This window comes from Astatotilapia calliptera, chromosome 14 (assembly GCF_964374335.1).
Source record: "Astatotilapia calliptera chromosome 14, fAstCal68.1, whole genome shotgun sequence".
NCBI classification, from domain to species: domain Eukaryota; kingdom Metazoa; phylum Chordata; class Actinopteri; order Cichliformes; family Cichlidae; genus Astatotilapia; species Astatotilapia calliptera.
The window spans coordinates 4,125,364-4,131,363 of record NC_137435.1 but is presented as its reverse complement, the minus strand read 5'-3'; the positions used below and the strand labels follow the sequence as shown (position 1 = coordinate 4,131,363).

General features: G+C 43.5%; 2 non-coding genes and 1 pseudogene across 2 annotated transcripts; 1 reads left to right on the top strand and 2 right to left on the bottom strand.

Moving 5' to 3' along the window:
- The first annotated feature begins 1,195 nt into the window (after positions 1-1,195).
- On the top strand, positions 1,196-1,355 carry LOC113037044 (U1 spliceosomal RNA). The gene has a single exon (XR_003274551.1). It is a non-coding gene; the product is annotated as a U1 spliceosomal RNA (small nuclear RNA).
- A 103-nt stretch (positions 1,356-1,458) lies between these two features.
- LOC113037056 (U2 spliceosomal RNA) lies at positions 1,459-1,650 on the bottom strand. Its single transcript, XR_003274559.2, has one exon. It is a non-coding gene; the product is annotated as a U2 spliceosomal RNA (small nuclear RNA).
- A 3,388-nt stretch (positions 1,651-5,038) lies between these two features.
- Positions 5,039-5,185, bottom strand: LOC113037055 (U2 spliceosomal RNA; annotated as a pseudogene).
- Positions 5,186-6,000: the final 815 nt, after the last annotated feature.

Sequence of the window (6,000 nt, the reverse complement as noted above, 5' to 3'; positions counted from 1 at the left end):
AAAAAAAAAAAAAAAAAAATTCTCAGGAACACACTCTAGTATCTTTATCTTTCTAACATTGCCTCAACCATCTGAGGACCGAACACAGAAAATACGGGCGTATTAATAATAATAATAATAAATAAATAATAATAATAAATAATAAATAATAATTATAATAGTATTTAATATTTCTTGAAAAATAATTGATTTCTGTGCATTTTTTTTCACACTGCATCAAATTAAGGTTGATTACGTCGATTAAGCATCATGAGGTGGAGTGTGAGGGGTGGTTCCCTATTTTTTATTTATTTATTTTTGTTGCTGGGAGTTGGAACCCTATTAGTTAGGTTGCTTAATATTTACGCTAAGTACTCTTTAAAATACCAGAATAGGGAGGATGGTGTAGGTTTAAGTTTATTAGATTGATCAGTATTGCTGAACTATGAAATATTTTTTTTTGCATACAGGTATAACAGAATAGCTTTAGTGTAGTTGTTGTTTTAAACTTGAGTATGAACTTATACAAAATGCAGCAAGATATTTAAAAAACAGTTTTGTTGATTAAAAAAACACTATATCGGATTCATATCGGTATCGGCAGATATCCAAATTTATGATATCGGTATCGGACATAAAAAAGTGGTATCGTGCCATCTCTAGTTTGAACTCATCATCTGTATAAAAGACACCTGTCCACAGCCTCAAACAGTCAGACTCCAAACTCCGCCATGGCCAAGACCAAAGAGCTTTCGAAGGACACCAGGAAAAGTATTGTAGACCTGCACCAGACTGGGAAGAGTGAATCTACAATAGGCAAGCAGCTTGGTGTGAAAAAATCAACTGTGGGAGCAATCATCAGAAAATGGAAGACATACAAGACCACTGATAATCTCCCTCGATCTGGGGCTCCACGCAAGATCTCATCCCGTGGGGTCAAAATGATCATGAGAACGGTGAGCAAAGATCCCAGAACCACACGGGGGGACCTGGTGAATGACCAGCAGAGAGCTGGGACCAAAGTAACAAAGGTCACCATCAGTAACACACTACAACGGCAGGGAATCAAATCCCGCAGTGCCAGACGTGTTCCGCTGCTGAAGCCAGTGCATGTCCAGGCCCGTCTGAAGTTTGCCAGAGAGCACATGGATGATACAGCAGAGGATTGGGAGAATGTCATGTGGTCAGATGAAACCAAAGTAGAACTTTTTGGTATAAACTATAGATATAACATACCATGATCACGAAGGTGGTTCACCCAGGGCGAGGCTCAACCATTGCACTCCGGTTGTGCTGACCCTTGTGAATTCCCCAAATGCGGGAATCTCAACTGCATAATTTGTGGTAGTGGGGGACTGCGTTCGCGCTCTCCCCTCACTCTTGTGTCCAAAGCAAAGATCCATGTGTCTGCTCTTCTCTCGGTGTGCCCTTTGAACTGGGACAAAATGCGATGGCTTGCTCACGTCAATGGTTTCAGGCATTGGAATCTCTTATCGAGATGGTAAGAGCGGCGAACGTCTCGATAAGAGCGTGGAGCGAACGGAGCGAGCCCCTAATTCGGCTCCCTGTTCTAAAAATGTGTTTAATACGTTGCCCCCAAATCGGGGGCGTATCAGATATTAAACTGATAAGAACAGATTTTTTTTTTTTACCGCGTATCTTTTTAGGTCTTCGCTTACTGCTGTGTTGGCTTTCCGTCTCGCGTCCTCCGCTCTCGCTCTCTCTGTGGTAGTTAGCGTCACATCGTAATATTTCTTAGCTGTGCTCTGTTGTAGGCAATAGATCTCTTCTGGCTGTATGTTGAGAGCGTCAAAGAGGATTCTTCTCCCAAAAGTCTTTGTCGATCAAATCAAAACGTAAAGTATTCTTCATTCCACTCCTTCTGTCCATCTCTTCCCCATAACTGGCCGACGCAGTTGCCATATTGCTTCTCGATAAGAACAGATTTTTTTTTTCCTTTTTTTATTTTCAAAAAACAAAACATCACATACATGTAGATTATTAAACATCACAAAGGGTAAGCCTATTCTATACAAAGCGAGACATTTTCTCTCTCCATTGATCGAAAGGTTCAAAGGTCCTTTCTACAAGTACTGTGGCATCTAAATAGCAAAATAATAAGTCGTAAAGAGGAGAAACACACGTTCAATTGTACAGTCATACCAAAGTTACATCACATCTTCTAAATTGGCATAAAAATCCCCGTTACCTTATTTTCCAATCCTTTTATCAACTCAATACTGATCTTACCATGTGTTGCTCTCAAAGAAACGAACAAAACAACCAAAAAACTTTTCTTCTTAGGCCTCTATATTAAGTGACTTCTAAGGAATGTCTTTCCATCCATCTTTGATTGTATCCCACCCCCATTTCAATTTCTCCAGCAGCCGCACTTTTTCTATTTCCTTCTCTACCAATCTACATATACTCTTGGCTGTCCATTTGTATGACCCCAAAATATACCCTTGCCGGGCCTTCTACAAATATAGTTTTACCAAGGACACTAATAACAAAGACTTTCCTTTTCGGTTACTTCCCTTCTCCCATCCCGTAAGGAACATTACTTCATCGTACGAAATCCCTTTTAAACAAACATACTGCTTCTGCATTTCACCCCACACTTCCCTCGCAAAGGGGCATCCCCACATTACATGTTCTATTGTTTCTTCTCTTTGACATGTGCTTCTTGGACAGTTCTTATTATCACATAATCTATGTGCATGCATTATTGATCTTACCGGTATTTTTTTATGCAGCAGCAGCCAGTTAAAATCCCTGCAGCCGTTGCTCAGTCCCTTCTCCTGAGCTCGTATCCATACCTCCTCCTGCACCCATGAATTTTGGGTGTGCATTTTCTGCACCATGGCTCTATACAATTTTTTTGTGATTCAACATGAGGTCTTTGTCCTTATATTCCTGATGCTTCTCCCGCCATTTAATCATCCTTGAAAAATAGTCTGGTCTGCTTTCCGCCCTTGGCACCCTATTATCCCACTCGATCAATTGTCTCATGGGGCCAGATAACCAAAAGCGGATCAAGACTTGGCATTTATGTACATTGGACCTGTTCAATAAATTACATATGTTACTGTAATACATCACATCCATTTTCAAAGGGATGTATGGGACATCCCTCCCTCCCAGAAGCCAGAGTGTGTGTTTCTTTGGCCTCGCAGGAAGCCACAGTGACTCCTCGTCCCGGCTTCCGGCGTCACGGTAGGCCCTGTTTGCTTGGCTGAAGGGGCAGATCTCAGGCCCCGCCTGCTCTGCTCCAGAGTTCCACTTTGACAGGAAAGGGGTGGCTGGAGAGGAGCACATATGTTGCTGTAATACATCACATCCAATTTCAAAGGGATGTATGGGACATCCCTCCCACCTTTTGATATTGTCTGATACATAGTTGTTCTTTTACATATTCATACCCCCCCCCATATTAATTTAAAAATTCCCCGTGTTAGCACCTTCCTATGAGTCTGTAGCATTGGAAAGACATATGCCAAATGGAGTAGGGCAGGTAAGATGTCAGCTTTTACGGCCAAAACTTTGCCAGTTATAGTGAGCTTTCTTTTTGACCACATCCCCAATTTCTTTAAGATCTTCGCTATCTTCAAATCCCAGTTGTAATTTGCATCCCCCCCTGGATTTCCAAAATCTATGCCCAGGACCCGCATGGGCCCTTCACACAAAGAAAGCCCGCAAAGCGTCTCTCTCCTACCTGCCCATCGTCCCAAAAATTTATATTTTGATTTCTCCTTATTGACCTTTGACCCCGCAGCGCTCTCAAAGGTCTGTATTGTTCGTATCATCTCCCTCACACTTCCATCATCTTCCAAGTAAAGAACTGTGTCGTCAGCGTACTGGGAGATCTTCAACACCTCCCCCCCTGGCAAGGGCACTCCTCTAATTTTCTCGTTTCCTCTTATTGCACATGCTAAAGGTTCTACATATATAACATAGAGTAGGGCGGACAGGGGGCAACCCTGCTGTAGCCCTCTCGTTTGTTGTACTTCCTCTGTTAAGTGTCCATTTATCTTTATCTTGCAAATTATGTCAGTATACATCATACTTATCCAATTCAAAAATTTTCCTCCTATATCAAAATTTCTCATCACCCTCCATAAGAAATCATAATTGACCCTATCAAAAGCTTTTTCCTGATCAAGTGTTACGCATATTGTTGTCAAGTTCCTCTCTCCGATGTATGTAAGCACATCTCTATGTAATTGTAAGTTCCAACCAATCTGCCTGCCCTTTACCCCGCATGTCTGGTCTGCATTAATAATAGCAGGCAAGACTCGGGCCAGGCGTCTTGCTAGAGTTCGACTCAAAATTTTGTAGTCCACGCAGACCATTGAAAGAGGCCTATAATTTGAAAGCACAGCAGGTGAGCCTTTCTTATGTAGTAAACTTATCACACCCGTCCTCATACTCTTTGGCATTCTACCCGTTTCACACATTTCTTCAAATACCTCCAACAAGTGGTCTCCGATGAGATCCCAAAAGGTGATGTAAAACTCCTTTGTGAGTCCATCTATCCCAGGTACCTTGTTATTCTTCATTGTCTTTATCGCCTCGTATAGTTCGTGGTTTGTTATGCTCCTTTCCAAAAGCTTCCTTGCGTCCTCTGGTAACCTCTCTTTCAGAAAACCTAAAACCATTTCTTGAGCCCCTCTATCTACTTCTTCCACACCAAACAATGAACTGTAGTACTCCTCTACCATCTTCAAAATATTATCCCGTCCAGTAACCGATTTCCCTTCCCTTTCCAGTTCCATAATTGCCCCTTTTTCCTCTTTCTTTTTCATTTGAGCAAAAAAATAGGCCGAGCACTTCTCCTGTTGCATATACTCCTCCTGCATAAATTTAAACATTCTTGTTTTCGCCCTCTCCTGAAACAAAACCTCCTGTTCCTTTAATAATATATTCAGTTCCTCGCTCTCTTCCCAGTTTTTTTCCTTATTTCTCTGAGCTTCTATCCCTGCACGTTCGCCGCTTCCGGCTGCTTTCTGGCTCTTGGCTTGGCAGACCTTACTTTGTTTGGCTTTCTTGCTTTTGCCGGAGGCGATGCGTGGAGCGAACGGAGCGAACGGAGCCCCTTATTCGGCTCCCTGTTCTAAAAATACGTTTAATACGTTGCCCCCGAATCGGGGGCATATCAGATATTAAACTGATAAGAACAGATTTTTTTTTTCTTTCGAAAAATTTTATTGACACTCAAACATAGAAACCAAACACAGTCATCTCATAAGATTCAAATTCCCACCCAATTTAAAAGATTACTTTTTATTTCTTCCCACCCTTTCCTTAAAAGAAAATGCACAGGAGCGATAAAAAACAGTTTATAAAAGCCGTCCCGTCCTTTCACAAGCTCCTGGTGTTCAGGGGGGATCCTCACCACCTTGCTCCTTCCCACCTGCCTCTCCCGGAGAGCCAGGCCGTTGCTGCTTTGACCTCCCTGTGTGTGGCACCGGCTCCTCCGTCCGAATGGGCACAGAGGCGATTCTTCTTTGTGGCTGCTCCCACGGCTTGCTGCTTGCAGCACAGATCTCTTTTATTGTTGCTGCCGCCATTCGGAGAGCAGTCACGGGGGGGATCTGCATGTGCTTGCTTACCAGCAGGTTTCTGGAGGTCCAAATGGCGTCTTTGATGGCAGCGAGAGTAAGCCACTGCTTTTCAAAGTCTTTCCTTTGTGCCTTTACACCCTGGCTCACCCCATAGAGCACTAACTGTGCTGTTAGGACCTCCCTTGCTGGTAAGTACGGGAATTGCGAGGAGCCGGTCATTGCCCACAGGTCTACGGCAGCGCTGCACTCCCAGAGTAGGTGCCTCACCGACTCTGGCGTGCCACAACCAGGCCGGGGACACATGGCTGTTGCAGACATGCCCCGAGAGTGCATAACGGACCTGACTGGGAGGATCCCATGAGCCACCATCCAGGACACATCCCGGAGCTTATGCGAAAGAATGGGACGGCTCACCAAACGCCACACATCTGTGGCTTCACCAATCGAGAGGCCACGC